This window comes from Halichoeres trimaculatus, unplaced genomic scaffold (assembly GCF_033239565.1).
Source record: "Halichoeres trimaculatus isolate MK-OKI-2021-1 unplaced genomic scaffold, fHalTri1.1 fHalTri1_scaffold_8, whole genome shotgun sequence".
Taxonomy (NCBI): domain Eukaryota; kingdom Metazoa; phylum Chordata; class Actinopteri; order Labriformes; family Labridae; genus Halichoeres; species Halichoeres trimaculatus.
The window spans coordinates 22,444,094-22,460,330 of record NW_027437186.1 but is presented as its reverse complement, the minus strand read 5'-3'; the positions used below and the strand labels follow the sequence as shown (position 1 = coordinate 22,460,330).

Genomic DNA, 16,237 nt, shown 5'->3' with positions numbered 1-16,237 from the left:
CTCCGGAGAGGAGTAGGAGTCAAAGGGCAGACCCAGAAAGAGAATCAAAAGTGCTCATTACCAATGCCAAAAGGAGCAGTAACTGGCTGAAAGAAAGGATGCTGTCTGGGCTGCCAAATCGCCATCTGAGGACTGACTATGAGGCACACATCTAGATCTAATCTGTCTGCAGGGGGCACAACTGACAAATCAGGTTCAAAAGATGTAAAAGTAGTTGCAATTGGTAGTCATCCCGTAAAACGATTCAATTGCAGTTCAAACATGGAGTCGGTCTAAGATTGTTGCTGAGTCTGACACCTCCCCAGGTTGTGTCAGGTCAAACTACAGGAGGAAATTTAAAACTCTACATGTTGAAGTTAGTTATACTTATGAAACAATTATCAGTAACCCTCAGGCATGAGAAATGAGACTGATGAGGAAGGTCTGAGTGTCCATGTAGGTCTAGCTTCAGACGTATCAGAAACTGAAAAAGCTTCCTAAAAAATCAACATCTTCACAGCCTGATACAAAAACTGTTTCCTCATTTGAGTAGCTAAATTTCTCAGTTGACACACATTGGTAAGTGAGTAAGTCAGTAAGCTGTTTGACATTGGCAGAGAAGATTTGGCAATTTTTTGATGGCTTTAGCCAGATACTGACCTCAGCTGCTCACCCAACAAACGCATGGTCCTTAGAGATGTGACTGGGGATGGGTACCTTTCACATTTGAAACGATACGGTACCTGGCAATCGGTACCCGTACTCAACAGTACCAATTTTCAGTACTTTTTGTGTTTATGTGCAAAAAACATCAATTTTTTTAAATGATAAAATAAAGAAATTTTTCAATTTAACATATTTATTCTTCAATATATAACCTTGCAATGCTGTGTTCATGTCCAGCATGGAAAATTACCTACTCTTCCACTTCCTCACAGTCACAAGGATGCCTTTAGGTACCTAAACAAAGTACCTTTTTGAATGTGATTCCATACTCTATACTTTTGACAGAATTTGGTCGGTACCTCTAAAAGTACCTAATTTGGTATCCATCCCTAGATGTCACAACATTTCGAAGAGTATGAAACGGACTTTCCAGTGGTTTAAGACAACTGGGGGAAATTGAGAAACAATTTACAAAAGGTGAAAGGAAGCATCTTTAAAAGTGTATGTAGAAGTTCAAAGCAAATGCAAAGACTGAAACAGCTACCCTGATGCTTCTACATCAAGGCCTGATTTGATTTGATTATATTAATATTCACCTGCACTAAATCATTGGACCACAGCACCACTGTTCTCATCCACCTTCACTAGCAAAACCAGTATATCCTATACAAAAACCTCCTCACCTACAAAGCTCTCCATAACCTAGCCTCCACTTACCTCTGTGACCCTCTTCAGGAATACACTCCCTCCCACACCCTCTGCTCAACCTCTGCTGTACTACTTACAATCCCCACTTCACGCCTCACCACCATGGGTGCCCGAGCCTTCAGCTGCTCAGCACCCAGACTTTGGAACTGCCTCCTCCCACACATAAAACAGTCAAACTCCATCAAATTATTCAAGTCCCAACACAAAAGTTATCTATTAAAATGGCTTACATCCTTTAACTGAACTCTGTGCACCTCTCTTGTTTTTATGCTGATGATTTGTTTTAATGACGTTTTCCAATGATTTTATCTTTTGTTGTAAGGTGACCTTGGGTGTCGTGAAAGGGACCTCTAAATAAAATGGATTATTATTACTGATACACTCCTGGAAGTCAGGGAAGCAAAATCTATTGCTGAAATTTTAACTTTTTGTAAGATCTTTCACTCTGATTTGGCTCTTCATACCAGCTGTTTTTCCTTAGATGTATTTACACATACACAAAACTTGTAAATGTTCTGTGGAGTGTGCATTTTGAACCCCAAACAGATTGAATTCTGAGCTCTACTTTATTGAGGTGACATCAACGCTGCACCAACATGTCTGACAATCTACCCTAACTTGTGAACAAGACCTGAGGAACTCAAACTTCTTCCCTTTGATTTTGAAAGCAGAGTTAAATTAAATCTGTGCTTAGGCAGAGAGAGTCTGTGAACAAAAGGAAGCTTTAGACTAAAGTGCGTCAGAAGTAAAATCTAAAATAACTACAAATGAACACGCACCTTGCTCACAAATAGGCTTACGTGAACAAAAACAAAGACATTCTCCCGAGCTCCATTAATGATCCTCTGAAGCCGCTCTTGATCCCTGACCTCTCTTTGAAACCAGAGGTGGATTCTCTTATTTATTTATTTATTTATATTTTTTCCCATGTCAACCCCGGATCACGAAAGCACACCCCTTCACATGGTTATGTAAAAGCTCTGTGTTTGAGCGCATTTCAGACACACACTGCTTATTTCATTACCCCACCTGCAGGAGGGAGAGGAGAGGGGGTCCTGAGGGGAATCACTTTCATCCTGAACCACTCACACTCACCATCCACACCTCCCCTCGCGACTTGGTTCACAGATGTTTCTCTCTCTTAAAAAGAAGAAAAATAGAGCAATTCACACACATCTCCTTTTTGTCCCTCTCCCTCTTGTTAGTCTCTTGATGACGTTGAACGTGAGCTGGATCTATATTTAGTCAAGCGATGCACTGTGATCCAATCTTGCCTGCATGCTTTGTTAATACAGATTCTGGCTCCAGTGTAAGAGCCCGCCTGGGGATGGCTTCCTAGATTTAGTTTGGCCCTCACCTAATCTTCTCCTCTGCGCTGTTGCTCTGTTTCTTCCCATCTCATCATTTTCGCTCTACTTCTCCTCATCTCTCCCTCTCTTTTTTCATGTCCATCTATCTCTCACTATCTTCCTCTTTCTGTGTGAGTGTGAGTTTTTCTCAGAATCATCCAGCATAGGAGGAGGAGGAGGAAAAGTGTGGCAGGACTGTGCGATTATTCACCCAGGCAAAGGCAGAGAGGCTTTTTTCCACTTACTCACTCACCTACTCAGCCCACGGCCAGTTTGCCTATCTGTGATGAAATTCATCAACACACACACACACACACACACACACACACTGACACATGATTCTCCTCAGAGAGAGTGAGAAACCACCAATGGCAACTGTGTTAGAAATGGCTTCAGAACAGAAAGTTCCTTTACACCAAGTTCAGTGGAAGTTTTGCCGTTACCTATCGATGCACAAATTCCCTCACCGATTGCACAGTGAAAGCAGGATTTTTATATCTGTGCTTTGACCAGTTAGATCACTTAAAATAAGTGTTTGTATTTTGTTTTATTTGAGCTAAATCGTTTTTTTATATCCCAACAGGAAATTACAAACTCAACTGATATCATGCTAATTGCGCAGAAAATGAGCACAAGAGGCAAGCGCTAGACCATTGGGATGGTCCAAGGCAGCCTGCAGTCTGAATTAATTGTGTCCTGGCATTTGGGGCCTGAGGAAGCAGGAGCAGGAGCAGGAGAGGAGGGATAATCCCTCTTGGTGTGGCCCAGAGCTCTGCTGGAGTTTTTAAGATCTTGTGATTAGGCTGTGAGGTCGAGCTACTCAGCTAAAATCTCCTCTGAATTCTGAGGAAGCGCTGAAGGCATGTTCTTCACCGCATCAGAAGAGAAGGAGGAGGAGGATAAGGGAGCTGCTGTTTTTTTAGGATGCAGGCTCAGATTCAGCTGGCCAGTAGACAAAAGATAAGAGGACTGCAAGGTCCTTTGATTTGAATCCAGGTTCTCATTGTGAGACTTGTGATTGAAGCAGGGCAGATTCCTTTAAACACAGCGGTAAGAGTTATTTTCCTCTGACTCAGCTACGTCTCCGAAAGCCTTTGTTTCACTTCTTATGAAGCAACTCAAGTGTTTCACTTTGCCCCTTATTTCCAGTGCTGTCTGTTGTGATAATTTCTGTAATCACAAACAAGCTATAACTGCAGCTATAGAAAAAAACAGCCATCCTTACTGCAGTACTCAAATTTGTAGTACGACTCACATCCAGAGAAAATAACAAGCTTAAAATGAAGATTCCCTTTAAATTCATACTGCAGGGAAGAAAAATGCCCAAGGCTGAATTTCTACCTAAGGCACTGCATTATTCATGTGATAGTCTGCTGTGGGTTTTGGTAAACAGCTTGAAATATACCCCCCCACCCCCCACCCTGATAGATAAGGTATAAAAATCCAACCTGATTCACCTACACCTATGCCTATAGCTGCCCTTTGAATAAAGAAAACAGCCAGTGTTAGAGGCAGACCATCATGTGTAAAAGCATGTTTACACAGCCTGAACGCACAGGCATGAAAATCAATAACAACAACAACAAACCATGTTTCTGCCCACAGTACAGCAGAGACTATTGTGTGTCGGGGAGAAATACACTGAGTTTAGAGCCCCAAGATGAAGATGGATAAGACTTATTTTGGAAGCCTAACACACAAACTTAACACAATGCAGTGCTGTCAACAGAGCTTGTGAAAAAAAAAAATATTGATCACTTTTACAAAATAAATCATGGACATTTTTGACAAATCTGTGTTTTTGGTTTCTCAGAAATTCATAGATTAAGACCTTCTTTCAGAACAGTTTTCCATCTTGAATGTGAGCTCAACCCTATACACAACTGCAATCAATACACCAATATATAATACAGAGAGGTGTTCATATCTATTATTTACCACATAGTATTTCGCCCAGATGATGTTGCCATACACGACATGTCACGATAACAAAATCTGAACTTCAATATAATGAAAGACAATCAAATATATTGCACCCAAAATTTAAACTCCTGTGCAGTTTTGTGTATATTTAAATGCAGCTAGGGGGAAAAAAGCTGGTATGAAAAATAAATACAGGGAAAAGACTTGCTCTCCAACCTGTACATTTTGTCAGTGCAGAGCACATTTTTCAGTATTGATATATTGAAAGGCAAATTAAACATGGTTTTGCAAACAATTACGCACTGACCTTCTCAAATTTAATTCTTCCTCTGAAGTATTATTTATAAACTAAATTAAGTGACTGTAGGGCAGACGAACAGTGTATTGGGTATTTTAGCACCTTTAGTCATCTCACCTTGCTGTGAAGCACATAGCCAACAGTTCACAGTCAAGACCAACGGAGAGGAACTGGAGGATAAAACTGTCTGTTCTGTTTTAAGTCTTTTTGTTATAGGCATGAGCATACGTCTTCACAAAATGCTAACTGAGAATTATCTTTGTCAGTGAATTATCGGTGACACAGTTGCAGGAATGTGGAGCAGAAGTATTCATGGCAGAGTGCAGTTGTAGACAAACAAGTACAACTTTTTAGTGCTTTTGACTCTATGCATCATGGAGCTCATCCCAAAACCAAGCAGCAACCTCCGGTCTAAGAATATGAGACAATGCGGAAGTGCTAAAATCTGTTGTTTCTCGAGTGTCTGCTTGAGTCTGGCTCCAAACGTGCCGGAAGTCATATACACACCAAGCCAAAAAAGCAGTTATCAAAGCAGAAATTTACCTGCTTACAGCCTGGTTCAAAAAACGTCTCCTGTCTGAGTCGTTAATTTTACTATCAGCACCCACGGTACAGGGGTAAAATTTTTCTAACTTGGCAGTTCAGAGGCTTTTAAGATCACAAGCTTGCCCAATCAGAGGCACAGCTGGGGGTCACATGACCGACAGGCGCCCTATAGCTGTACACAAAGTCCTTGCTATTACTAATATAGCCGCAAGCCAATGTGCTTCGTTTTCCATTTCAGAAACAGACAGGTGACGTCGGGGTGCATCTTTGGATTCTTGTGTTTCTTATCCTCAACCTCAAAATGCACCTTTGGACATGTTTTGTTATTAGTTGTTTTATTTCTCTTTTATTTTATGTTTTATAACTTAATTTTTTTATATTTCATTATATATTTTGTATACTATTTAAGTTTTTGCTTGTTTCACGTTATTTCCTTGTTAATTGTTAAGCTCCAATACACCAATTTAAGTTAAAGTCAAATTCTAAAATATTTATCTTATCTACATCTTACACCCATCCACTGACAAAGGCTGACCCATAGCTTCAGTTAAATGCCTCAAAATTGTGATAAAGTAAATCATCCCAATCAGATACAACCAATTAAATTGAACAAAATCAAGGACAACAGACTATGAGAAATTCATATGATCTTACTGATCATCTTGTAATCTAAGATCTACATCCTTCTGCTAAGAGTAATAACCATGTGATTTCTTCTCTTTTTCGTGACCAAACCACAACACTTGCATATAGAAGCACAAACTCTATTTTCAGTTATGGTAGATCTGCATCTATGACATGAATCTAAGCTGCTTTAATCCACCACTCCCTCTGAGACGCAGCTCCAGAAGCTGCACCGCTAAAGTGCCTCCAGCGCAGCAGTTAAGTCCTCTTCCGGGGATCCTTTAATTGCATCACTTGGCAATCACAACACACTCCCTCCCCTCCGGGAAGTCGACTGTTCCTCTCCATTTATGTCAATCAAGTCTGCTGTGGTTAACCTCTGTCACCTGTCACTCATCTGATTGAATGCTGCGAGCAGTGAGGGATGCAGACGGGAGATCTTGTGCCTGCCAGCGGAAAAGAATTTCAATTATGATTTTTAATTATTTGCTGGATTATCAGTAGTATACTGTCAGCTTGTGGCGTTTATGTTGGTGATGGGAGAACTAATACCCAACTGATGTAGAACATGATTTACATTTGCGTCCACAGTTCATGCGCACAAGGTTAAGTCAACCTTGCCACAATGGATGCATTACGACTTGAGAGGGTTTAGTGTCATCTAGAGGTTGTGACCAACTGATCACTCCTCTGTCCTCCCACACTTTCCACATCTGGATTGGCTGCTGTGAAACTTGATTAAATGTATGTATTGAAGCACACTTTAAGCCAGTAGCTGTTTAAAAAATAGTTCACAGCCGCATATTTAAATTCATGTTGGGCCTCAATTGCTAATAGGGTTACTAACTTCCCTGCATGCCAGTGTAATCCTATATTTAAACTGAACTGATCCAACTCATAAGAGACAGTTCTTGTGGATATTACTTCTTTGTAACCACAAGATTACAACTCACTCATCCCAGATCCAATCTGACACGGTCCATCATGCAATGATCCCAGTGGCACCTGTCATTCTATCACAGCCTCCTTCATGTTCATTTGATACACCTACAGCATCAAAAGTGTCAAGTCTTCCGAGCCATGTTTGAGTGGTTTGGTAAATGTGGACAAACCAGTGAAAAGGAAAAGCTCTTGTTACTGCAGCAAGTAATAGGGATCAAAAAGACACAATGTTAAGCCAATCAGCAGTGGCTCAACAAAAGCTTTCTGCACTTCATGCTGTCAGGTGTGTTGTCAAAAGTCCCCAAAGGTAAGTATGACCCAACAAAGCAAGCTGCCACAGAGAGTCACAGGAAGGCCAGGTTCACAAAGGGTGCAAACAATAATGGCACATTTTATGTGACAAAAGACTACTTGAAGCTGTCAAGGGCAGCAAGACATATCCATGGAGAAGTTGGTGAACTTGGTGAGTCATGCCTCTCTTTTGGGTTTAAATCCAAATTTTGTTTTTATTTTCATTGTCAGGTTTCAACCTGTGATAAGTGGAGTCAAGGGGCTGCCAGAAGTCAACATGGGGGTCGCAGGAGGTCCCAGTTAAAGATGAAAGCATTCATTTCCACTTGAATGATGTTATTTCATTACAGTTACAATATGACACTTTCAGACATAATTTCATTCACTTTCTGTTAACAGAATGTCTGAAAGTGCTCTCACTTGAAGGGCTTTTGTGTAAATTGTCAGTAGAGGGCCCCTTTTGAGGTTTATTGAAACAAACTTCCTAAAAAAATGTTTTTCTCAAATCTACAGATAAAAGACATTCATGCATTATTCTCACACCACTGTGGCACTGAGCCCTCAACAAAATATTCTGTCTTTATTCTGTATTTGGAAGTAGGCAACCCTGCTGAGGCGCCAGTATTGCCCCATCGTGGTTAAGTTTGTAAGTAACATGAGTCAAATTATGATAGAATTTCACTGCAGTGTCTTTGTGGACTCAAGATGGAAGCAGCTGGAATTTGGGTTTTCCATTCTGAGGTTAAGTTGCAAAAACAGAAGTAGCATGCACATCCTAGTCCTGCAGCACTGGATGCTGGACAGAGGAAACAGACATGAACAGAATTAGGGAAGCTGCACACAAGAGGCTGATCCAGTTATGTCATGAAAATTATCACCACATTTGCCAATAGCTTTTTTATATTTCTTGTTTTAGGTATTTGTCTGAAGCACTTGAAGGGCTGTTAAGTATAAAATGTCCTGCCTCAGTCAATTGTAGAAAACGGCGATAAAAAGTCAAGCATGAATCCTAACAGACCAACCTCCTGGTGTGAAATATTGCACTTTGCTTCCCTCTTACATTCTTGTTCTCAGTACGTACTTCTGGACTTCAGGACTCATATTATTTCCTCAGAAATAATGAATCTTTAAAGGTTTTCGATTCATATAGAATTATTCAAATGTTATCACGTGCTACAGGATAAAGGTCAAGGGGAGTCTGCTTCACAAACTGTTCCCAACATCCAGAAAGAAACATGAAACCCCAACACTGATTCATTAAGAGTTAGCTTTGCTGATGTTATATCAAAATCTGAATGCTAAAACAGCACATGTGGAATTTCATGACTGACTTCATCAAAAAAAAAAGTTGGTCTCAAACTCAAGTATAACTCAGTCAAGTCAAAGAAGTTTCTGATCAAGAAGTCCCTTGGTTGAGAACTACCACAAGAGATAATGATGTGTCATTAACCGTCATGTCATAACATGTCACATAACCTCTAACTAAATTCTTTCTTTAAAAAAGTCAGTTTGAAAATAATGAGTGTCTATCCACATTTGGAAGCACCCAATCTGCTCTCCCATTCTTAAACTCTCCAACTCAGGCATCTGTCCTCCCTTGTACTCATCTGATTTTACCCACTTCCAACTGTTGCTAGGAAACAGTGCACGCTCACATGTGCATATTAAGTTTGAAATCAAAACAATATTCAGGGTGCAATGATTCGTCTCGTCGATTAGGCCTCAAAGAACAGTTCTGTTGAAACACACCTGAAAGGCAAATCATTTCCCTGAGCCAGAAACTTTGATAGGATTACTTAGAATTAAACCAGCATGCACAACACTACTTTATTACTTCGGAGAATAATAAAATCACTCTAATGTTTTATTTAGTGATAGATTAGATGTGCTGAGCCACAATCATCAGGCCAATCAGTCTACTGTTCTCCTTACATGACCCACAAACCCACGATTGAACCACTCACAATAAATATTCTGCTTTGTAACCAACACCTACGGGGGATTTCTAATTAGGTAAGGAAACAGCACAACGCTTCGAGTAGAAGGCGGGACAAGAGGGGGGACGCAGGAGGAAGTGTGGAGGAGTGGGCTGGCTGGGGAATGTAGAGAGAGGAAGTGAAGAACAGAGGAGAGGCGGGAAGACGGAAGGAAAAAACAGCGGAAGATGACAGAAAGACTGGGAACTCATAAATTAATGATAACGCAACAGCAACTGGAGACAGTCATTGGAAAAGCATGCAGACCTGGAGTCAGAGATATGAAGAGCAGAGTGAAAGACTGCAGAAATTTATGGAGATTTGTACATGGACAGAGATTTGCAAGAAAATAAGATTGGATGGAGAAATTTGCACATAAAAAGGCCAACAATGAAAGTGGATTGAGGGAATGACAAAGGGGAATAAAGGCCCTCACACAGGCTTCTTAGACATGATCAGAGAAGGCAGGGCAGCCTTCCAGCCACCTTATGCCTACGTACCTGCCTGTCAGCCTGCCAGGACTGCATATCCCACGGATGATGTTCCACGGGGGGCCAGGCTCTGTGCCGACACATTCCAACACAGAGCTCCTTTGAGTGGGCATGAGACGATGGTTATGTGGCCAGGGAATGGCCCGGGTCAGCCAGAGCTGCAGAGCTAATACGTGCCTAGACTTTTACCACAAAGCCCCTCAGGCCCTGCAGTCAATGAGCCCAGAGATTGCTGTGCCGCTTTCACTTTGGGAGCCTGGGATCTGGGAAAGTGCACAGAGGGGTGAAGCCAAAAGTCCTGGAATGAGAAGTAAAACAAACGGACGTTTAAGCAGAAGATACAGCTGGCTGCTTCCACGTCTCGCTAGCCTCTGATGTGTATTCAACATTAGCAGCAACACAACACAGAACCTGGGAAACACACTGCATCTTCTCTCCTGTCATCCGTGGCTGAAATTTCATTTTAAATACAAGGCTGAAACCAGAGGGATTTTGAGGATTTTTCTCTGTTTGCTCCTATTTGCAAATCTCACAAACAGTGCAGGCTTCCCTGAATCATACTTGCAAATGATACATTGGAGTATAGGAAAGCTGGTTCACAGGGGTGCGTGGAAGTAAGCAAGAACCACGTAACCAATCAAATCAAAAGCAATGTTGAAGGGAATACCCCATTGAGGAAAACACTGCAGTAAGCTTAGTTGGGGTGTTTAAGACACTCCCTCCAAGACTGTGGGGCCATCCAACTGACAGATGAAGATGTGCAACATGTGGGCTTTTTGCAAAAACCTGCATGAAACACCTTGAGGATGAAGGCAGACAGCCAAAATTAAGACCTGTCTTCACAAACTTTGGCAAGATAATTTAGATTATAGCATCTTGTTTGGCTTTGGATTAGATTTGTTTCAGATAAGAAACACCTCAACTGAGACAAGATAAGGAGACAAGATTTCTGTCATTAACATGTTCTCTTAATGTGTGTGTTTCTCAAGCTTTTTTTTTTTTTTTTAAATGTTAAATTTGAATACAAAGAAGTAGATGGGGTCTCATTTCATTCACGTTTCACTTTTCCCCAATCAAAAAAAAGAAACTGATCAAATTTACTCAAGCTGGCTGTATTTTGAGTGTTGTTTACAGCATATTTTATTAAAAAAAAAGATGCATGGCACTTGAAACCTACTTTGCAAGTAGAAGTATGTTGTGGGGATTTCTGAAGTTAAGCCAAATGAATTTAAATGAGAGGAGAAATCTGAGGTAAATTAAGAACTTTAAAGATTAATAACAGGACTGTTCTACAATCTGATCATTAAAATCTTTTTAAACACGACACAGGGGCTTTTACTTCATTTAAGCTGAGCTCCACTCAGCCAGGATGATTAAAGACACCTGTGTAAACACTTTCTTCTGCTCCTTTCTGTCTGCTGCTGGGCTCACTCATTTGTATTTGTCTTGTTAGAGGTACAAAAAAAAAGGCAGTCCTAAAAGAGCTTTGAACAAATTGCTGGACTCACCTCTTTGTGGTCTTGACACAATGTTTTCAAACTGTTAGTATACTCTTTGGTTTAAAATCTTTTAGTTTAGTATTGATGTGGTTAAAATCTCACTGCAGAAACAGGTGATACAAGCAAAGTTATATTCCATGTGGTGGTTTACTGAGTTGACTGGACTTGTCTGAATCAATCAACAAGCCCACAATGCAGTGCTCTCTTAAAGGAACGGAAGCCCACTGACTGAAAATCAGAGTAACACCATAGCTTTTAAGTTCACAGAAACAATAAACAGTACAACACAAAGTTGAAGTCCCTAAATCAGAATCAGAATACTTTATTAACCCCTGAGGAGAAATTACATTTCTGTTACATCCCATCCAAAACATAGAAAGCCTGATATGCCAACTCAGCCTAACTTTGCATCAACCTACACCCAGGCAAAGAGGTTTTCCTCTTCTTTGAGGTTTATTGGTGGTTGGCAAACAAAGAATTGGTGTTTTCTGCCACCAACTGATATGATGTGGTATAATGTGTAGGGGACTGGGGACACATGTAACTTATTTTTACATTTTTGTCTCCAACTCTGAGCTCTTTCTACCAAGTGTCTTCTAAGTGCAGTACAAACTGGCTTGAAGTATCAGCTAATAAATGGCCTAATAAATGCCAATGCAACACAAACAGGAAATTCATGGTTTAATCTCAAAAACAAGGACTGACATATTACAAACGACCCCATAGTTTAGGTCAGTTGTTATGTGCCTTGCAGTAAATATAACATGAAGAAATAAGGACCATGACCAAGAATTAAGGACTTAAAATCTTAAGAAAAAAAAATTAGAACATAATTGCTGATTTTTTGCACAGCAAAACCTCAGCAAAGGACACCAAATGTATCATATTTGATACATGAGTTTAAAGACCTCCATCTCATAAAATATTTCCATGAAAATCTGGTAAAAAAAAATTTTGGAAAAATATATATATATTCAACACCCTTGAGGATTATCATTCTACCACAGGCAGCTGAAGTTGTGTTTTGGCCCTTTTCAAGATTGCTCTCTTGAAATTATCCACACACGTGCTAATTGCTGGTTTTCAAGAAGTCAAGGTGAAAAAGCTTAATGGGCCCACAGATTCACTTACCTTGTTTTTTAGATTTGTTACAACTTACCGGGAGCAAGTTTGTTACAATCACGCGTTGGGGTGAGCCAGGTTGTTTTACAGCAACAGCTAAAACGTGTCCACAAACAATCTGAAAGAAAGAAAACAAACCAGACACATAATCAACAGGATGTATGTTTGATGAGTTCAACTACAAAACAGGCTGTGTAATTTGAGAAAAAAAGGAATTTAAAAAAAAAAGTAAAAAAAAAAAAAAAGAAAAAATGTCTTACATCAAAATTATGTCTCCCTTCACAAATTTAGCAGTGTCTACTGCAGGGCACTACTTCTTCACTTGTAGACTAAGAACTTAACTGTGCATGTTCAGAGTGAACCAGGTGTTTCCTCACTTGTTTCCCTGCTTAATTTTACACTACTAATTAAACCAAATTTCCTATGACTTCAGTGAAACCGTCATCCTTTTCTTTCATCTTCCCATTACTTTTGCCATCTTTCTGCGTCTCCATGTTCTCCCTGGAAACACAACTGTAATACCATCATGTGGATTCTGTACTATTTGTGGATGTTGTGTTTGCTGTCTGAATGATAGTCTTAATCTAAAAAAATGACTGTTTTTAATTGTTTCGTTTCCTCAATCCACTGTATCGCTAGTAACAGGCAAAGAGGTGGAACCATAGACACTAACTCACACACCTGCACAGTAACTCAGTCACACTTCTCATGCTTTTTCAACTTGATAAAATCAGAACAGATGTTTAACAGAAAATTCAACTGTTGTACGGTTAAGAAAGGGGTAAGTTTTTTTTTTGTTTGTTTGTTTGTTTTTTTAAATTAAATAATTAATCTATTCATTTTTGGGGGGAGGGGACACCAGGATCTCAAAAGAAAGTTAGCTAATAAAATAATCAGGGTATTTATTTTCCGATATGTCCTGTAAGTCTAATCAGCAGTATTTGATTCTCATTAGACATGAGGACAAAGAGATTTTAACTTTCTGTAAAAGTGAAAGTTTTAGTCAAAGTAAGAAATAAAGACTGAAGGAGGAGAAGCCATACAGCAGTGTTAGAAGATGGGATCAATGGTGCTATTCCAATAAACAGTTCACATAGATAATTGATGTTTTTATTAATATTAAATTAAATTTCAGATGTTTTTTTCACAGCTTAATACCCATTGGTCTTTTGAATTTTTCAGTTGCAATTACACAAGACATCCTGTTATTCATTTAGAGACAACAGATTTTAATGGCAAAGAGACAGGTGCTTGTGTTTAACTATGCACTGACTCTCTGTATTCTCAGGATCAAAGATTCCCTCATGTCCAGGTCAATTTTATGATAGATTCATCAGATGGTGTTGGTGTGTTTGAATGAACATCGTAACATTTCTTGATCACTGCATTCCCCCTGAAACCTGACTCCCTGCTCCAACTGCCCTCACCTCAATTAAGTCTGAGTTTACTGCAGGGTGGAAATTATCATCCCTGCATCTGAGGCAACAACATGAAAGATGACTCCATTGGCTGTTGGATTTCTTCGTCTTCTGCAAGCACAATATATTTCGGAAGACCCTGTGAGGTTGGGTGCTATTTTGGTCTCGGTGCAGGATGGCTTCAGGTGAGGCCCAGACTGAGTCTGTGTGTGATCAGCATACTGAGTGGCAGCAAGGCCAATAAAGCAGAAGGAGGGGGGGTGGGGGGGGGCAAGGAGGTGGGATGAAAAGAAAAACTAATGACGGGCTGAAAATTAAATAAAATATGAGAGAAGAAAAGGCAGGCAGCCAAAAATTACAGTCTCACAAAGTTAACAATCCATCCTGGTGAGTGTGTTAACTCTGAACTGAGGCTCTGTAAACCCATCAAAACTAAATACACAAAATTGTTTCCACACGAGAGAAGACACAACGGGACATTTGTTTATCAGCCAGTCTGAATGATGAACTACTGGAGGAGAGTAAGTACTCTACCATACTAAGGAAACTAGCCAGTCATGATGAATCCCTTCATTAAAGGAGAATTAATAAAAAATAATTTCAACAAGTCATGATTAATTATGTCTCATCTGCCATTTAGCAGCTGATTAAGAACTTACTGATAAAGAGATGAAAAAAACAGTCACTGTATTGGTTCAGAGTTCTCCAGAAGAGACATTTTTATTGATGTTGTTTGCTGATAAGCATTATTTAGGATTTTTTGTCATTCAGTGCAGAAAAATATGATGAAATAAAATATCAAAAGTGCACATTTGCAATATGATCAGAATGAATAGTGAATAAAGTAGAAAGCATGGAGCGTTAGGGGGTTAGACACAGCAGTTTATGAACTTAGTAAGGTAAGCCAATTTTTAAGGTATTTATGTAAAGAGGTAGAAGCCAAAATGGAGCCAAAAGCACTGTGATCATTATACTTAGCATTCAGGCCAGAAAAAACAACAGTAATGTTTCCAGCAGCTCTCAGCACTTAGCAGCCAGTGAGCAGCAGAAAATCTATGCTATGAGGAGGATCTGTTTTAATTGGACTGCCTTGCCACCTTCTGGCCCGGAGCCTCACGTGCTGTGTCTTAAAGATGTGACTTTTAATCAGGTATGTGTTTGTTTTGGAACAAGTTGTCTTTGTTCAAAACAACTTTTTACCAGCTGTGACGAGGTAAGGTATTTATCAGTACACTTGCGTAGCGCTGTTGTATGAAACATGACAACAAGCAAGCGTTGTGAGTTAATACCATACATCGGTAGCGGGCTATGTGTAGTGCTTCTAGCAGCCCAGTGCTATGAAGCATCTGTAGGCTAACCTGGCAACAAGCAAACAGCCAGTTTGTAGTCATCGACATTCATCACCACTGACAGCCTGGTGCTGAGAGACATGTCAGTAATGGGTAATGTTTGTACCAAGAAGAGCTATTGTAACCTTACTCTTCATTTTATTAATAGACTCTTAAGTTTGAACAGACCACTGCAGAATAACTGCTGCAAACTTTTCACTGCTCCTTTAACAAATTTTATAACGCTTTCATTGCACAGTTAATGGAGGTGAATTATCAGCCCCCAGTGTGGACAAAATATTAAAACTATGAAAGCTTTGTTTTGGTTTTATTTAAAGTATTTAATATACTAATAGTTTTACATCGTGTAAGAAACAAAGGAAGGAGGACCCATGAACAGACATTAGATGATTACATATAAAGAAGCCGAAAACAAGAAAACCACTAAAAAGCACAAGAAAACTAAATCCAAACACAAAGACTCATGGGAAGCATAGAAACACTGGAGGCACAAAAACACAACCCAACACACAAAAGAGGTAAAACTGAATAAATACACACTGAGTAACATGCAACAGGTGCAGCCACAGGACACAGGTGAGAATATTGAAATGTGATCAAAATGCAGGGACACACAAGGGGAAAACTAAGGTCGACTCGCGGGGCAAGAACTACAAAACAAAACATGAAACATCAAAGACTTCACTTTGACACAAGTGGGAGTACACACAGGACTAACAAAACAAAGACTGTACAGACAAAACAATCTAATATGAAGACTCACAGGACGCCAATCTGACCAGAAAGATTTGCAATCCTTTGAAATAGAATAGAATAGAATAGAATAGAATAGAATAGAATGAACTTGATTAATCCCCAAAGGGAAATTCAGAGTCACAGCAGCAATCTGGGAAAGTGTATAGGTGTAAAGAAAGAAAGAAAGTGTCACCTTTTTATTATAATACTGTAACAAATCATTTTATTATCTATTTCACTGTACAACTTTGCCCTGCAACTTTCATACTTATATTTTAAAACCTGTTTCAATATATTTTAACCCCATTTTTTGCCATTTTA

At 39.6% G+C, this 16,237-nt stretch overlaps 1 protein-coding gene across 3 annotated transcripts in view; it reads right to left on the bottom strand.

Annotated features, from left to right (window-relative positions):
• The window catches only part of grid1a (glutamate receptor, ionotropic, delta 1a), a 343,051-nt gene extending 331,579 nt beyond the window's left edge, over window positions 1–11,472 (bottom strand). For all 3 annotated transcript variants that reach the window (XM_074675675.1, XM_074675677.1, XM_074675678.1), the window contains exons 1-2: window positions 11,302–11,472; window positions 9,803–10,091 (exon numbers count right to left, since the gene is read on the bottom strand). The gene's annotated coding sequence lies outside the window, so the exon portion shown is untranslated. The remainder of the gene's footprint in view (window positions 1–9,802; window positions 10,092–11,301) is intronic.
• Between the last annotated feature and the right edge of the window lie 4,765 nt (window positions 11,473–16,237).